Genomic DNA, 18837 nt, shown 5'->3' with positions numbered 1-18837 from the left:
GATTTAGGGTGAAAATGTATACATTTTTAATTGAAAATTTTATATTATTTCATTCAATTTTTAACTCACCTCTTCTATTTAAATTATATATGTAGCATGAGTCAAAAAAAATTTTGTCATATATATAGAATTAGTGTGAGTGTGTGTGTGTGTGCACCAAGGTTAGGCATACAAATGCAATCAGTGTTTATAGCAGGCTATCAGGATATTTAAGGGCTACCACTTAGTACATGTTGAAGGCTGAGTGCCAAAAAATTGGTGCTTTTGCACTATGGTGCTGGAGAAGACTTTTGTGAGTCCTGTGAACTTCAAGGAAACAACCCTGAATATTCATTGGAACGACTGAGACTGAAGCTGAAGCTCTAATACTTTGTCAGCAAAGAGCTGACTCACTAGAAAAGACCCTGACGCTGGGAAAGATTGAGGGCAAGAGGAGAAGGGGTGGCAGAGGGTGAGAAGTCAGACAGCATCACCGACTCAGTGGGCATGAACCTGAGGAAACTCCAGGCGATAGTGAAGGAAAGGGAAGCCTGGCGTGCTGAGTCCATGGGGTCACAAAGAGTCAGATGCAACTTAGCACGTGAACGACAAAACCAAAACTCCGTACTTTCTACATTCCCCACGTTCTCTATATTATGGTGTTAACTGCATTTTTTAAAATGTGCAGTTTTTATATCAACAATGAAATGTGAAATGTGTTCTTCTGAACTGTAGGGTTTAAGCTATTCAAATTTAAGAAAAAGACTCATTATTCCTGGTAAACAATTCAAATGTAGATACTTACAGCTGGACTGTAGAATTATTTGATATATAAGGACACTGGATAGAATAATTTGAAAAATAAGGACACGAGTTTCTTTCTTCTCCCTTGTTTTACCTGTTTCCTTGTTTTGCATGTTATTGGCTTCCCAAGTGTAGTTTTTGGTTTTGGCATCCCATATAAGAGATGTTCTACCTACCACAAGGCCATGAAGATGTTTTCCTCAAGAAGATATATTTACTTTTTAAACACATCCTAAACATGGTATGCAGAAAAAGTCAAGTTTTTTTCTTATTTTTTTAAATGAATAAGAAATTGTTCTGGCATGATATTGAAAAGCTCACCTTTTCCCCTAAATTGAAGAGTGCCGATGTCATAAATCCAGAGCCTATCCTCGCACGAACATTCAACTGTCTTCATTACTGCAGCTTTCATGTAAGTATGAAATCTGGCTGTATACGTCCTCCAATTTTTTTTTTAAGCTTGTATTGTGCCAATATAAATCCTTTGTATTTCCATATGGCTTTTAGAAGTTTCGCTATTACTGCAAAAATAAAGCATTCAGAGATTTGGATTGTTATTTCATTAAAGCTGGAGATCAAACTGTGAGAACAATATTGAGTTTCCAGTCCATGAGCAAGAAAAGCTCATTATTTATTTAGACCTTTTAAAAATTCTCTCAGCAAAGACCTAATACATTTTTTTTTAAAAAGCCCTATCACATTTGGTTTTAATAATATTGTAAATGATATTTAATAATTTTTCCAGTTGTTTGTTCCTAGTATATAGAAACATATTGATCATGTATTGCATGCTTTCTAAATTTGCTTATTAGTATTTATATTTTATAGATTCTTTTGAATTTCTTCTGCCATCTGTGAAAAAATAATTGTATCTCTTTTTCTCTAATATTTATAAGTTTAATTATCTTCTCTTCTCCCTGGCAAGTACTTTCAGTACAAAATTGAAAAGTAGGGAGATTGAACATCCTTATCCTTTTTCCATTTAAATGAGAAAGCATTATAATCTACTTTTTAGAACAATAGCTATAAATTTCTTGGTAGGTATCCTTTATGAGATTAACAAAGGTCCCTTCAAGAATGTTTATTATTAATAAACATTGAATTTTTAAATGAATTGATTATTTTAAATGCTTATTTAAATGCATTATTGAATGGTTACTGAATATTTTAAATGCTTTTTCTGGAGATGGTCATATATTATTAATATAATAAATTATATGAATTGCTTGGACATAATTTCAAATTCACAAAATAATTGCTACCTAAAACATGGTGCTGTTCATATATATAGGTATCTGTCCATCTATCTATCTATATGTGTGTGTATGAATAGGATTGTAAATATTTTGTGTGTGGTTTTACACATGAGAAATGTTACAATTTTCCATTCTTGCAATGGTCACACCACACATTGGTATAGTGATTATGCTGGTTTCAAAAACTTAACTGGAAGTAGTTCCTCCTTTTCTATTCTCTAGAATAGTTGGTATAAAAATTGTATCACTTATTCCTTCAATGTTCTTAAAAGTTTAGTAGTGAAGACATCTGGGCCTGAAGTTCCCTTTCTTGGAAGGTTTCAAATTATGATTTCAATTGCATTTAAATTATTTTCTAGATCACAAGTTTTATATTTTATCCTCAAACCCAACTGAAGTTAACAATGTGAAGGGCATGTGAGAAGTGTATCACTTCATATACAAGTTCAAGTTACTGATGTTAGAAAATATGGAAGTATGATATGGGGATATTTATGTTCTATTCACCGTGAACATGAATTATATTTATGATTTTCAAAACAGTACATTTTATTAAGACACAGAAAATGTTAAGAAATAGCAATGAACTTTACAAATTTTGAGGAAATTATCAGTAGACTTTGTCAGTTTATTTTTATATTTAAGTGTAGTGAATTAAATTCACCTGTGTGAAATACTATCCATTATTTATATACTTTCCTCTCTCTCTGCTCACACACATAAACCACCTGTATATTTCAGAAAGTGTAATGAATTTCTTTACAGTTAGCTTTAATTACATCCCTTGATTGTCTCCTCCAGGTCTGAAAATTAAGGATTCCCCTTTTGAAATAACTTAAACTACTTATTTGTTATTAAGTACATCTACGTAAGTTTGCTTGATTTTCCTTTGCAAAAAACTCATGTCTTTCTAATTTGAATTGGCTTGAGAGAGAAAGGCATATTTATTTTTATTTACTGAGTCTAAAAGTTTTACCAGCGTCATCCATGAAACAGTTTCATATGCCACAGCACAAAATTATATATTTATATTAAATTACGTAGCTTCCTTGTAGTTGGTGATATATTAACTATTACTTTCCTAAAGCAAGGTAAGAAAGTAGAAAACAAAAAAAAATATTTATGTTGGTATACCTTTTCCAAATATGTAATCAACCTTAAGAAAGTTTCATTTTTCACTTTATATATTATTTAGCATAGAAAATAAATTAAAATGTTCTCTTGTCTTATTCACTTATTCAACTTTTTTTTTATTAAGCACATATTATATATAACTTGCTGAGTTTAGGAATGCAGTGAGGATTGGTAAATGTCTGATTACTCATCTGTGCTAAAATAATGCTAGGTGTTTACTTTTATGCAACATAGTCTGGCATACAATTTAATTAGTTTTAAGTAAAGAATACTAAAGTTTGCATTTTACAAGTAAATCTATAAGAGGCAATTGGAGAATAATGTGCTAAACCTTACTTTTGTCAGACAGAATTTTTATGACATAATCAGATTTCATTAAGCCCCTGATTAAATCATTAGGAAGGTTTGTTTTTTAACATAATGTTCCTTGAATAGTATATTTCACAAAGAAATTTTTAATAAAAATAGATTCATTTTAGTTGAGGAGATAACATTTTTCATTTTGCTTAAAACTCTTAACCTAATCCTTAGAAAATATTGATAGTTATTATCAAGTTTTAAAACATCATTTAAAAGTTTAATATCTTTTTCATACTTCAGAATCACTATTCTCCCCACTAAACTGTAAGCTACTTTTACACTGAGGATATAGCTTATTTTGCATTGAAATTCTGGCACCAAGCAAGTTAGAAATTTAATAAATATTAATTGTAAAAGTAAAAATAGGTAATAAAATTTCTTTGTGGAAATCAATGACAAAAATATTATTGTTTGTAATATCAGTCAGTAAGTCAGTTCAATTGTTCAGTCGTGTCCCCCTCTTTACGACCCCATGAACCGCAGCATGCCAGGCCTCCCTGTCCATCACCAACTTCCGCAGTCCACCCAAACCCATGTCCATTGAGTTGGTGATGCCATCCAACTATCTCATCCTCTATCGTCCCCTTCTCCTCACTTTTTCCAGCATCAGGGTCTTTTCAAATGAGTCAGCTCTTTGCATCGGGTGGCCAAAGTACTGGAGTTTCAGCTTCAACATCAGTCCCTCCAATGAACACCCAGGACTGATCTCTTTTAGGATGGACTGATTGGATCTCCTTGTAATCCAAGGGACTTTCAAGAGTCTTCTCCAACACCACAGTTCAAAAGCATCAATTCTTTGGTGCTCAGCTTTTTTTATAGTCCAACTCTCACATCCATACATGGCTACTGGAAAAACCATAGCCTTGACTAGACGGACCTTTGTTGACAAAGTAATGTCTCTCCTTTTAAATATGCTGTCTAGGTTGGTCATAACTTTTCTTCCAAGGAGTAAGCATCTTTTAATTCCATGGCTGCAGTCACCATCTGCAGTGATTTTGGAGCCCCCCAAAATAAAATCAGTCACTGTTTCCACTGTTTCCCCATCTATTTGCCATGAAGTCATGGGACCAGATGCCATGATCTTAGTTTTCTGAATGTTGAGCTTTAAGCCAACTTTTTCACTCTCCTCTTTCACTTTCATCAAGAGGCTTTTTAGTTCCTCTTCACTTTCTGCCATAAAGGTGGTGTCATCTGCATATCTGAGGTTATTGATATTTCTCCCGGCAATCTTGATTCCAGCTTGTGCTTCCTCTAGCCCAGCATTTCTCATGATGTACTCTGCCTATAAGTTAAATAAGCAGGGTGACAATATACAGCCTTGACACACTCCTTTTCCTATTTGCAACCAGTCTGTTGTTCCATGTCCAGTTCTAACTGGTGCTTCCTGACGTGCATACAGATTTCTCAAAAGGCAGGTCAGGTGGTCTGGTATTCCCATCTCTTTCAGAATTTTCCACAGTTTATTGTGATCCACACAGTCAAAGGCTTTGGCATAGTCAATAAAGCAGAAATAGATGTTTTTCTGGAACTGTCTCAGTTTTTCGATGATCCAGTGGATGTTGGCAATTTGATCTCTGGTTCCTCTGCCCTTTCTACAACCAGCTTGAACATCTGGAAGTTCACAGTTCACGTATTGCTGAAGACTAGCTTGGAGAATTTTGAGTATTACTTTACTAGTGTGTGAGATGAGTGCAATTATGTGGTAGTTTGAGCATTCTTTGGCATTGCATTTCTTGGGATTGGAATGAAAACTGACCTTTTCCAGTCCTGTGGCCACTGCTGAGTTTTCCAAATTTTCTGGCATATTGAGTGCAGCACTTTCACAGCATCATCTTTCAGGATTTGAAATAGCTCAACTGGAATTCCATCACCTCCACTAGCTTTGTTCATAGTGATGCTTCCTAAGGCCCACTTGACTTCACATTCCAGGATGTCTGGTTCTAGGTGAGTGATCACACCATCGTGATTATCTGGGTCATGAAGATCTTTTTTGTCCAGTCCTTCTGTGTAGTCTTGCTACCTTTTCTTAATATCTTCTGCTTCTGTTAGGTCCATACCTTTTCTGTCCTTTATCGAACCCATCTTTGCATGAAATGTTCCATTGGTATCTCTAATTTTCTTGAAGAGATCTCTAGTCTTTCCCATTCTGTTGTTTTCCTCTATTTCTTTGCATTGACCGCTGAGGAAAGCTTTATCATCTCTCCTGCGATTCTTTGGAACTCTGCATTCACATGGGAATATCTTTCCTTTTCTCCTTTGTGTTTCACTTCTCCTCTTTTCACAGCTATTTGTAAGCCCTCCTCAGACAACCATTTTGCCTTTTTGCATTTCTTTTCCATGGGGATGGTCTTGATCCCTGTCTCCTGTACAATGTCACGAACCTCCGTCCGTAGTTCATCAGGCACTCTGTCTATCAGATCTAGTCTCTTATATCTATTTCTCACTTCCACTGTATAGTCATAAGGGATTTGATTTAGGTCACACCTGAATGGTCCAGTGGTTTTTCCCTACTTTCTTCAATTTAAGTCTGAATTTGGCAATAAGGAGTTCGTAATCTGAGTCACAGTCAGCTCCCAGTATGTTTTTGTTGACTGTATAGAGCTTCTCCATCTTTGGCTGCAAAGAATATAATCATTCTGATTTTGGTGTTGACCATCTGGTGATGTCCATGTGTAGAGTCTTCTCTTGTGTTGTTGGAAGAAGGTGTTTGCTACAACCAGTGCGTTCTCTTGGCAAAACTCTATTAGCCTTTGCCCTGCTTCATTCCATACTCCAAGGCCAAATTTGCCTGTTACTCCAGGTGTTTCTTGACTTCCTACTTTTGCATTCCAGTCCCCTATGATAAAAAGGACGTCTTTTTTGGGTGTTAGTTCTAAAAGGTCTTGTAGGTCTTCTAGAACTGTTCAACTTCAGCTTCTTCAGGGTTACTGGTGGGGGCATAGGCTTGGATTACCATGATATTGAATGGTTTGCCTTGAAAATGAAGAGAGATCATTCTGTCATTTTTGAAATTGCATCCAAGTACTGCATTTCAGACTCTTTTGTTGACCATGATGGCTACTCCATTTCTTCTAAGGGATTCATGCCCACAGTAGTAGATACAATGGTCATCTGAGTTAAATTCACCCATTCGAGTCCATTTTAGTTCGCTGATTCCTAGAATGTCGACATTCACTCTTGCCATCTCCTGTTTGACCACTTGCCAATTTGCCTTGGTACATGGACCTAACTTCCAGGTTCCCATACAATATTGCTCTTTACAGCATCGGAACTTGCTTCTATTAGGCACATAGTAGGTGCTTAATAGGGCTTCCCAGGTGACTCAGTGGTAAAGAATCCACCTGCCAATACAGGAGACACAGAAGATACGGGTTCGATCCCTGGGTCAGAAAGACCTTCTGGAGGAGGAAATGGCAACCTACTCCAGTATTCTTGATTGGAGAAGCCCATGGACAGAAGAATCTGGTGGGCTCCAGCTCACAGGGCCGAAAGAGTCAGACACGACTGAGCAACTAAACACACACTGGTGCTTAACAAACACCAACTCTGAGTACTACTATTAGTACCAGTACTCATTCCTACCGCAGCTGCTAATAACACTGCTACTATTTCTGGAAGTAAATTATCTTTAAAGTTTATTAGTTCCTTAGATTTTTCAAACTAAACAAACATAGTCAATCACACTTTTGAGACTTCTCTCCAAAGAAGAACATATAAAATTGTAACTAAATCTTGTCAATAACTTTCTGTTAATTTTATGTTTACTGAATACTTGTCCACTGGGAAAATTCTGTTAAACTGAAATGTGCTCAAAAGTTTTTGTTCTGTTCATCACATTAAGTTTGTCATTTTGGGAGCTATATGCTTGAATTTACCCTCTAAATATTCCCTTCTAATGCTTCATTCTAATCTTGATTGACATTTTAGAATACATCTAGATATTTAAGGGAGGGGATTAAATTATCTAGCTTTTACTTTTTTACAACTTTCATTTTTACTTAAACTATACTTTTTTCAACTATCTTACATAAGAAGAACATAAAGCAATTGAATATATAACATTCAACTTCAGTGAAAATTGTGTGCTTTTATTGATTAAATATTTTACTGTAGTCTAGGAAATGAAGCTTTTTGGGTGGGTAAACTTTCAACATGAATTCTGCTATCCTAGGTCCATGTGTATTACAGGTTCTACAATTCTGACTGCACTATTTATATTCTAGCAGAAAGAAAGTACAAATGAAGGGTGGATACTGACAATGTTTAAAAGAAAACACACATTAATTTCTCTTAAAACCTGAGTGGTCTATTTCATTATAACAGTAGACATGAGAAAAACATGAATCAACCATACACATAAATCATAAATGTAATCTTTTCAACTGAGATAATTCAAATTGTGGCAACCTTTGATTTGCCTAATTCTTGGTTTTATGTAAATGTTTATATCACAAGTGCAAATCAAGGGGAAGATCTTTTTTTTAGATTAGAGTTAAATTTGAGGATACATGACAATTCAGTTGCTACAAAAGAACATTTTCTGGTGCCTCCAGTCTTACTTCCAAGAATGGCATTCTTTATGCCTATTCACTAGACTTTTTCCAGGAAGGGCTCTTTGAGCATGGCAGCTGGTGTAGAGCCATCACGGCATTTAAATTCTCTAGCTAGTCATCCTGGGAGGAGAATTATGAAACAGATGTACAGGAAACCCTGTACATATTTATATGTGATGTTAGTAATTCATGTGGAGATGGTAGAGATTAGACGTTTGTTTCACCTTTATGAAAGCTTAAGTTATGTAACTGAAACTACTATACATTGCTTGAGATCAGTAAAATAAAATTCACCAATTAAAAATATTTGGATATTTCAAATAATTGAAAATGAATAACTTTTTTCTTTTATTCCAGATAAATTATTTTTATCTCTCTTTTTGCTTCTCTGGTCAATGAGGCTTATATCATGAATTAAGTGTTTTTGACCAAAAAAAAAAAAAAAGAGCCATCCCCAAATCCAACTGTGATTTTGCTATTGTTTATGTTTTCACACTGGAAATAATTTCAGTTTTTGCAAGTGAGTGATTTTCAAAACTAAGCAATTGATTGTCTTGATACCTCATGCTCATTATAAATTTGATACTTCTGACAGAGTGTGCTCTTCATAGTTATTTAAAGAAAAATGGGAGCTTAATAAAAGTAGAATTAAATAGAATGTAATGAATGCCACTTACATGGCACTCAACTTGTTTACCAAAAAAGGAGAATATCATATTTGCATTTGTCTTGCCACACCTGGCAGAAAGCATATTTCAGACACATTTTTCAGATGATAACTACCAGAGCCTATAATATTGGTTAGGAGTTGGCTTTTAATTTGAGGCTCAGAGGACAAGAAATTATGGCTAAGAGAAAGGCTTATAAGGGGTTCAGTTCAGTTCAGTCGCTCAGTTGTGACCGACTCTTTGCGACCCCATGAATCGCAGCACACCAGGCCTCCCTGTCCATCACCAACTCCCGGAGTTTACTCAAACTCATGTCCATCGAGTCAGTGATGCCATCCAGCCATCTCATCCTCTGTCGTCCTTTTCTCCTCCTGCCCCCAATCTCTCCCAGCATCAGGGACTTTTTCAGAAAATAGGAATCAAGTTATCAACTTACTGATTTATTCATTTAATGTCTTTGCAAAACACCATGTTAAGTCTTATCTGATATAGAGGGAGTGAAAACAGCAAGTAAAAGGTACGCCTCCCTTTAAGTCGTTTGAATTACAGAGGAGAGAACACTTATTTGCATGATTAGTATAAAGGCCTGGACAGAGATGGGTTGTGAGAAACATTGTGAGTAACGGGCTACTCTGAAACAGGCAGCCTCAGAGTATCACACTGTTGCTATAGTATGAGCTTCCCTGAAACCTCATGTCAAAAGCAAGGCAAGAAAGACTCCCAGATCGAGCAGTGACTTTTAAATTCTATCCCTGGGTCAAAGTAGATGACCAGATTTAACAGATCCAAAAACAAGGTGGTTAAGTCAGATGGAAAGGGATTTTTAAACATATACACACAAACACACTTTCACTCTCTGTGTTTTAGAAAGGCTAGAATTCTGGTGTGTCTTTACTAAGCTATGACTGTTGTGTCTACTTTCCAAGTAAAATCTTTAACAGTTAAAAGGGTTAGTTTCAAAGGGCTACTAGTTGTAGACTTATATTAACAAAAGTTATAGAAGTCCATTTATTTTGAAAAAATTGTAACATACTAGCTTGATTATTCATCAAGTCATAATGACAGTTAGTCTTGATGTGTCAGTATCAGTGACCTTGAATCAAATTCCTTACTATAGCATAAAAAGTTTCACAAGATCTTCCTCGCACTTCCCCATCCCCTTTTGAGGCACTTACTCCTTGTCTTGCTCTCAGTCTCCTGTGGGGATTTCCCCTTCTAGGTCTCATTTCAGGTCTATAAACAGTCTTCTCCCATTTCTCCTACCAGTCATCCAAATCAAAACATTCCGTGATCTTCTTCCTCTGAAGCACATGGTATGAATATCTGAATAGGCCTCTGGAAACAAAACAAGAAGACTTTAAATCAGTGAAAACACATACTTCTAATTCGTTACTGGGCTCATAAGAAAACTCAAGAAATTTTTAGGGACAAATAAAACAAAACAATCAACAGAAACAAAAACAATGAAAAGAAAATAAAAAGAAAATAGAAACCAAACTGAATAAATTTCAAATTAAAAAATGTACATTCACAGACCTGGACAAAAGGAATTTCTATCAGATACACTTAAGGAAGAGGAAAAAGGAACTGAGATGTAGGAATAATGGGTAAAGAAACAAGTAAATGCATAAGTAAGCTGAAATAGATATTGTCTAAACAACAATAGTGGACTCTAATTATATATTTAACAATAAATACAAATAATATTCTATTCAATGTGTAACAATAACCTATAAATCAGGAAAGGAGATCTCAGAATTAAAGTGCTCTAAGTACATTATATTATTTGGTAGGGGCTTGAGATACTGAACAGAATACTGTTAAATTAAATATATATGTGAAAAATTTCAAAGTATTTCCAGTTCTAAAAGGAAGAAACAATCAATATGCCAAAAAAGTAAAATATAAGAAAAATGGGAACATAAAAATGACACATTAAGAATGGTAAATAATGGTGATAGAAATAAAATAAAAATGGCAGAAATGAGTCCATAATGTACAGTAATCACAGTAGATACAGCAGACTAAGCTTGAAAAATAGAAGCTATCAGACAGAAAAATGATAAAACCCATCTATGTGTATAACACCTGTATAAGAATAGTATTGGAGATACAGAAGCATATTCAATGACAAAACTATGAAGTAAGTAGCCAATGTCAGAGTATTGGACATTCCAAGGACAACTAACTGTCCACAAGCCAATGCTGAAAATAATAATGAAGTTGGAGTGGAAAATATCAGAGTGTGAATAAAATCTATTTATGTGTATCCTCCAAGATATAGGACTAAACTCAGTAACTGTATTTTGTTTCAATCATGACTTAGATGCCCCAACTGTAAAGAGACATATCTTCGGCAATAAGGGGAAATTTGAACAGGAGAATAAGAGTGAAGTCAGTTTGAATTTGACAAGTTAAAATTTGAAACTTGAGTTTTCAGAAGATTTGGGGGATGACTCAGAAATGGAGTTTATTCATTTGGGGTACAAGTTACAATCTGCATCTTCAATGAGAGGCAAAGGGATCATAACCCAAGAGGTTAACTCTTTCATATAACTGGTATGTACAACTGACACATTTTATGCTTCTTTGACCCTATTTGATTTATCATTTCTCAATGAGAAAATAAGTAGATTATATATTTTTCTACATTATGAGCCCTCCCACAGAGGGAGCTCTAGAGCCACACCTAATAAATTTTATCAGATTCTGATGATCAATATTTCTTTTTAAAAATCAAGGTTTAATTGTATATGGGTTCTGAATCAATATAATATAGTAAATTTCTTTATTATTAAAATTAAAAAGTATAATCTAATCTGCATGCTGGCTTCCATTTGTGTGCATGCTAAGTCACTTCAGTCATGTCAGACTCCAGTTAACTCCAGTTAAAAATCAAAGCAGAGACATTACTTTGCCAACAAAGGTCCATCTAGTCAAGGCTGTGGTTTTTCCAGTAGTCATGTATGGATGTGAGAGTTGGACTATAAAGAAAGCTGAGTGCAGAAGAATTGATGCTTTTGAACTGTGGTGTTGGAGAAGACTCTTGAGAGTCCCTTGGACTGCAAGGAGATCCAACCAGTCCATCCTAAAGGAGATCAGTCCCAGGTGTTCATTGGAAGGACTGATATTGAAGCTGAAACTCCAATACTTTGGCCACCTGACGTGAAAAGCTGACTCATTTGAAAAGACCCTGATGCTAGAAAGGACTGGGGGCAGGAGGAGAAGGGGACAACAGAGGATGAGATGGTTGGATGGCATCACTGACTCAATGGACATGAGTTTGGGTGAACTCCAGGAGCTGGTGATGGACAGGGAGGCCTGGCGTGCTGCGGTTCACGGAGTCACAAAGAGTCGGACACGGCTGAGTGACTGAACTGAAAAATCAACCGTCCCAATATATTTCCTCCAGTATAGAGTTGTTTTGATGTCATAAAATACAAACAGAAAGCCTTGATTTTATAAAACTCCACCATCAACACACTGTGTCCCTAAGGGCTCCCTCCTTACCTACAGGTTAAGTCACCAACCTTCATTACAACTTTCTTCCCATCCCTTGTTCTGAGTGTATTTCTAGGCTGGATTCCAGGATTCAGCACACTCCTCCTATCTATCACTAAATCTTAAATTTACTTCCTGCCTTTTCTTTTGGGTTTAACATTTAACATTTTGAGAACTCATTTATGTCTCTGCATGAGACTCCACCTTTATTTTACTCTTTGCTTTTGCCTCATGCAAAACTCAACCCCAGTTATAGCCACCATAAAGCTCTGGTCTAAGATTTCTGGATCAGACGAGGACCCAGATGTGTATTGGTCTCGTGGAGGAGATTGTGAATCTATTTTGGAAGAATGAAATTCTAAGTCTATTCTTTACTATGCTAGGTCCTTCCGGCCAGATTATTACAATGCTCATATATCATGCCTAGATGGTCAAATACATTTAATGTGTGATTAAGAAAAGTTGATGTTGATCATGCAAGGGAACATACAGATAAATAATGGGTGTTTTCCACATCTGTGACATGAACCAAGTTTATCTTTCTGAGTCTCTCTCTTTTTTTTTTTTTACTTATAAAGTTCATTTATTCTTGGCTTTTTCTAAGATTTCTGCTTATTAAATTTTACCTAGACTCTGTATCTTTCTTCATGATGCATTCTATGTCTGGAAGCTTTCCTGGGTGCTTTGGACTGTCAACTGACAATCACATTGGTGTTCCGATATCACCTGTCTCTTAACAATCTCTTACAACGTCTACTGTATTGTCATTGTTTTGTCTCTTGATGAACTGAAAGCCTCTGATTCATCTTTCTCTGTGCTCACATGGCGTCAGCTTCTACTGTGCATTCATCAAATACTTATTGCAAGTATGAATGAATGAGTGAATGCCTGAAAAAATTATAAATAACATTTTGAGTTTGTATCACTTTATATGTGTGTGTGTATAAATATATACATAATTGTGCTATCTTAACACAGTTTTGAAGTCCTGACTTGAGGTTGATCAGTTTTTTTTCTTGAGTAGCTAATTAAGCTAATTGAGTAGCTAATTAATCTATCCAATAGATGACTTCCCTTTCTGGGCTCTCATTCCAAGCAACCATGTATCAGCCCTAATTACCCCAAGGTCAGAGAAGAGACTAGAGACAGCCTCAGGCTAAAGATCTGAATGATTTTGTAGGATCCTAGGCTTCAGGGAACCCCACCCTGCTTGCCATACCTAAGCTGCCTCTTATCACTACAGTTTGCTTTAACTCTGCCCCTGGGTGCAACCTCCTTGGCCTTGCCCGACATCCTTTTCTAGTTTGTAGCTATAAACAACAAAAAATTCTGCCTTTCATCTATCCAAGTGTAGTGTGTTATGATACCCTACCATTAGAAGAATTTTTAAGTCTTATAAAGGACATGAAAACCCTTACCTAAAAGCAATGTTCATCAACATAAAAACAATTCAATTAACAGTTATATTCAGGACTCCAGATGAGAAGTGTTCATTAAAATTTGAGAACAAAAAAAATTATAATCAAAAACCTTGAAATTACTGCCCTAACATGGACAAAGAAAAGGTTGACAACTATCATTTTTGCTAGCTTTTAAACCCATGAAAAGAAGCAGTTTTGCCTTATTCCCTGCTTATACACCTTACACATACCTAGATGCATAATAGGAATGCAAAGACAATTACCAACAGATTGAGTTCTTCTTTTTTGGATTGGCCTTTCCAAGGAAATAACTCTTCATCTTTTATTTTTTCTGTGTGAACAATAAAGGACAATCTAATTACATTAATTTAAGGTGGTCTTAATAGACAATAAAATAAATAAAGTAGGTCAAGTAATATGGAATATAACTGCAATCAAATTCAGACATAAATAGTACATTATTTTAAACTAAGCTGGCTGCAACTAATGTTCTGTTTTTTTGCAGTTTCCAGCATCTGCTGGATTTACTGTATAGGTTGTATTGTCCTTACATTTTGGCAGAAACATAAGAGAGAACATATTTTCCTCACTGCCCCTCACACCCTTTGATTGGAAGGTTCCACTATTCTATTTGGACATTTTCCATTATACTTCTTATAGCATCCATATGCTAGCTTTTTATGCCTATTAATGTTTTCTTTGCTCTGGGCACCCTTCCAAACACACTACTTTGAAATATGGAACTCCTTATTTGGTTATATAGCCAGTATCTAAAAACCTCAACTAAGAAAAGATTTCCACCAGAATTTCTGAAGGTACTGTTAAGTTCAATCAAAGCAGCCACTCAATGAGTGTGGAAAAGAATCTTATAACAGCTCAGGAAATCACCTCATAAAGCCTCTACCAAGGAGAACATATCAGAAGACAGAGACTACAAACCACCAGAAAGGAAAACTGTAGCCAAATTCAGCAGCAGCAGATGGAGAAGAAATGCACTTATTGACTAACTTCCTTGCAAGGCTGTATTTATGTTTCTACTTATTGGGTGCCGATTATATTTTCCTGCCAACAGTAAATGCTATTGATTTAATGCATGTGACAGCTCTACACCACACTGCAGCCCTCTGAAATACAGGGATGAGATAGAAACATAGACTTTTTTCTCTAAATTATGGAAGATAACTCATATATTATTCAGGTACTTGTGTTCAAGGAAGGCTCATGGCTGAGAGGAACTTGTATTATAAGCTTTTGGAAAAAGTATAGACATGAAGTAAAAATACATTTTGGATGGCGATACGTGATGCTGCTTCTTTTCCAGATGTCTGCCTATTTTCCTTGCCAGAAATTTCAAAGATTTGTATAAAATTTTCCCTAAAGTGCTTACCAATGCTCTGCAAAAGAAAAAGCAAGGCACATAATGACTTCATCATCTCAGAGTGAATCATAATGACCAAGGTACTGCATCATTATTGAGGAAATATGAGTCTAGAGAAAGCCGAAACCAGGGCTCAAATCCACTGGCAAAGCCATGATCAGAGGCTTTCGATCTGATTGTAAATTTGCTCCTTTGTAATGATGGCATTCCATCTGCAGCATGCAGGAGGTAAACATTTTAAAGTAATTGATTATGTCACTTGAAAATCAGAGCCCAGAGATGCTGGCCGGAAGCCAGAGAGTTACTCCCAAATGCACAAGAAAGTGGCTGCAGCATAGAATTAGGTTAATGCTGGGCTAGACCCTGCTTTTGATGAGTTGGCAACTCCAGTGACTGCTGTGCTTTACGTGGGTTGGTGCCTGGGAAGAAAATATATCCGTTCAGTTCAGTCGCTCAGTCATGTCTGACTCTTTGCAACCCCATGGACTGCAGCACACCAGGCCTCCTTGTCCATCACCAACTCCCAGAGCTTATTCAAACTCATGTCCATTGAGTTGGTGATGCCATCCAACCATCTCATCCTCTGTTGTCCCCTTCTTTGCCCACCTTCAATCTTTCCCAGCATCAGCGTCTTTTCAAATGAGTCAGTTCTTCGCATCAGGTGGCCAAAGTATTGGAGTTTCAGCTTTAGCATCAGTCCTTCCAATGAATATTCAGGACTGATTTCATTTAGGATGGACTGGTTGGAAATCCTTGCAGTCCAAGGGACTCTCAAGAGTCTTCTCCAATACCACAGTTCAAAAGCATCAATTCTTCAGCACTCAGCTTTCTTTATAGTCCAATTCTCACATCCATACATGACTACTGGAAAAACCAAAGCTTTGACTCGATGGACCATTGTTGGCAAAGTAATGCCTCTGCTTTTTAATATGCTGTCTAGGTTGGACATGGCTTTTCTTCCAAGGAGCAAGTGTTTTTTAATTTCATGTCTGCAGTCACCATCTGCAGTGATTTTGGAGCCCCCCAAAATAAAGTCTGTCACTGTTTCCATTGTTTCCCCATCTATTTGCATGAAGTGATGGGACCGGATGCCATGATCTTAGTTTTCTGAATGTTGAGTTTTGAGCCAACCTTTTCTCTTTCCTCTTTCACTTTCATCAAGAGGTTCTTTAGTTCTTCTTTGCTTTCTGCCATAAGGGTAGTATCATCTGCACATCTGAGGTTATTGATATTTCTCCCAGCAATCTTAATTCCAGCTTGTGCTTCATCCAGTCCAGCATTTCTCATGATGTACTCTGCATATAAGTTAAATAAGCAGGGTGGCAATATACAGCCTTGATGCACTCCTTTCACAATTTGGAAATAGTCTGTTGTTCCATGTCCCATTCCAACTGTTGCTTCCTGACCTGCATACAGATTTCTCAGGAGGCAGGTCAGGTGGTCTGGTATGCACATCTCCGTAGGAATTTTCCAGTTTGTTGTGATCCACACAGTCAAACGGTTTGGCATAGTCAATTAAGCAGAAGTAGATGTTTTTCTGGAACTGTCTCAGTTTTTCGATGATCTAGCAGATGTTGGCAATTTGATCTCTGATTCCTTTGTGGGACTCAGTAGGAGACAAGCCCCAGAAAGCAACTGAAGGGCTGAGATTTTTCAAGCCTTTCAAATAATGTAATCATAGAAAAAAGAAGTTTGTCTGTTTGGGTTCCTGACATTACATGGGTTTTAAGTCTGAAAGATAAAAATCCAGTCAATTTTCATTTGGATTTCCAAAAAGGAGGTTCTACCATCTTCTTTGGTGAAGGTTTTAAGGTATGATAATTCAAGACGTTTTTCCATATGACTATTCAAAGTCTCTTTGTTGTAGTTAAGCCCCAGTAATTTTTTTTCATAATGTCCTTTAATATGCACATGTGTGATTCCTACATATTAACTCAAAGTATCAGTACGCTTTTTTATTTGAGTAACTTTCCATGTCTGAAGCTGTTAATTACTTTTCAGCAGTTCAAAACTGGTCATAAATCCAATAAACTGCCAATTCTGATAACATGGAAAGTACTACACTCTTGTTCTTGGATTTCCTGTTTAAGTTCTGGCCACATGCAATAAACAGCATATTCTGGTTTATATGACACTTTTGTAAATTGAAAGATACTCTGAAGGGCACAAACACACACAGATTACTCAATGTTAAATGATTGTTACTTAAAATCACATTTGACTGAAAGTGGGAATAAAAAAATTTGACTTACAAAATGAGTTTCTGCTACATAAAAAGAAATTCTGCTTTTTATGTAAAGGAATATAATACTTATTAAATTTTATTATTAAATATATAGGAACATATTTTATAAAGTTTTCTACTATACTTCAGGAACATAAAGTTTTGCAAAAATTTTAACTCCTATAAAATGCCTGAGTCATGTGCTAATACGAAAATGTTAAACAGGCAATCACTTTCAAACAGTACATCTAATAATACCACTAAGATGTTTTTACACTGTAGAATGTAATTTAGGAAAATGTTTTTCAGTAGCATGTTTTCCAGAGGAATCTTAAACCAAGGAGTCAGACTTGAGAAAATCTCAAGAATATGTACTTGAAATGCCGAAAATAGTTGGGTAGTAATAATTTGTATAATTTGACCAGTTTTTGTTTAATAGTAATAATTTGACCAGTTTTTGTTTAATATGCTAGCCATCATGGACAGTAAAGTATAAGGAATTTTCCTCTTAAATGTTTCTTTTAATTATTAATATATCATTCTGAACTTCTATGAGAAAAGAACAAAACACGCTATGTGCATGCTTAGCTCTTGTGTTTCTTTGTTTCTTCACACATTATATTCTTTATCATGTTGAGACTCAAGTTGATTTCTCAAAGATTTCATGGATATGACTCTGGATTTTTTTCTTCCTACTAAATTTTTATGTCTATATTGGCAACTAAAAAGGTTTACAGTTTTTTTTTCTTGAAATGATCATGTGAAAGTGAAAGTGTTAGTAGCTCTGTCGTGTCCTTCTCTTTGCGACCATGGACTGTACCCTGCCAAGTTCCTCTGTCCATGGAATTCTCCAGGCAAGAATACTGGAGTGGGTAGCCAGTCCCTTGTCCAGGGGATCCTCCCAACCCAGGGACCGAATCTAGGTCTCCTGCATTAGAGCAATTTCTTTACCAGCTGAGCTACCAGGGAAGCCCTGAAATGATCATGGCCAAAATTAAATAAAGTAATAATGTTATAAATTTTAAAATATAAATAATTCTATAATGGAACCACTTTGCATTGGGTCTGCAAATCCACTGTCTTGTCATTTCTCCAGTTCTGGAAAAGACATACATAGAAACTAACAGAATCCCCACACTGGTTCCCTGGTCTGTGGAATAAGGACTATTATGGTAGCGGAGGCCAGGTGGAAGCCACTTGAACTGCACTATCTAAGAAGCCAAAAGTTATACCACATTCACAGAGGGACTGCAGAGAATACTGCCATTACCAGGGACTTGATGGAAGCATGGGTGATGATTCCTACCACACCCTCATTCAACTCATCTATTTGGCTTTTGCAGAAAATGTATCTTGGAGAACAGTGGAGTATTCTAAGTTTCATCAGGTGGTATGCAGGTGTTGACTGAGCACACACTGTTTTCTCTGTGTCTACTAGTACAGATAACCAGAACCATTCGCTTTCAGCTGGCAAGGCCAGAGAAACACCCTCACACTCTTATGTCAGGAGTATCCCAACTCTCCAGGTCTGTGTTACAATTTAGCTCACACTGGGGATC

General features: G+C 36.2%; 1 long non-coding RNA gene across 2 annotated transcripts; it reads right to left on the bottom strand.

Moving 5' to 3' along the window:
• Positions 1 to 872: 872 nt before the first annotated feature.
• Positions 873 to 14010, bottom strand: LOC122438244. Of its 2 annotated transcripts, none has more exons than XR_006268497.1 (3): positions 13907 to 14010; positions 9930 to 10089; positions 873 to 1304 (listed from the first exon to the last, which is right to left on the bottom strand). It is a non-coding gene; the product is annotated as an uncharacterized LOC122438244 (long non-coding RNA). The 2 variants fall into 2 exon arrangements; XR_006268498.1 differs by having other exon boundaries at positions 13940 to 14008.
• Positions 14011 to 18837: the final 4827 nt, after the last annotated feature.

Source organism: Cervus canadensis, chromosome 3 (assembly GCF_019320065.1).
Source record: "Cervus canadensis isolate Bull #8, Minnesota chromosome 3, ASM1932006v1, whole genome shotgun sequence".
NCBI lineage: Eukaryota > Metazoa > Chordata > Mammalia > Artiodactyla > Cervidae > Cervus > Cervus canadensis.
The sequence above is the reverse complement of the archived record's forward strand: the minus strand, read 5'-3'. Positions and strand labels throughout refer to the sequence as shown.